At 35.3% G+C, this 482-nt stretch overlaps 1 protein-coding gene across 1 annotated transcript in view; it reads right to left on the reverse strand.

Moving 5' to 3' along the window:
• LOC119587668 (uncharacterized protein DDB_G0271670-like) overlaps nt 1–482 on the reverse strand; it is a 50,430-nt gene that overhangs the window by 30,461 nt on the left and 19,487 nt on the right. The window lies entirely within an intron of this gene.

Here is a 482-nt window from a genome sequence, read left to right on the forward strand (position 1 = left end):
GTCTTCTTGCAACTTCGATATACAGTGCTACAGAAGTAATGTAATCTTTTGCTCTAGACTGCCTAAAAATCTATAATCTACTGAGGATCACTATACTTGAACTTCTTTAGCTTGAACTACTAGACAGATTTAATCTAAAACATATTTGAGCCATGCAAACTTGAATTTGTAGGAAATGTGGGGCAATTAGTCATAATGGAAAATGACAGGGTGAGTTATATGCAGTATGTGACAATTGAAATTTACAATTTTCTCTTTTCTGGACAGATCTACTATATTGTGCTAGATGAAATGAATGTTCTGTAATCATTCCCGATACTTTATTTTGACAATGGTGGCTTCACTTGCTTCATAATGCATAAATTTCAGAATAATGCATGGCTACATCCTCAGCTACTTGCCTTCTTAGAATTGCCAGGTCTTGAAATCTTTCATGGTGTGTGGAATCGTCGAACATGCAAATGCTAATACTTACCTGCATG

Source organism: Penaeus monodon, chromosome 23 (genome assembly GCF_015228065.2).
Source record: "Penaeus monodon isolate SGIC_2016 chromosome 23, NSTDA_Pmon_1, whole genome shotgun sequence".
Taxonomy (NCBI): domain Eukaryota; kingdom Metazoa; phylum Arthropoda; class Malacostraca; order Decapoda; family Penaeidae; genus Penaeus; species Penaeus monodon.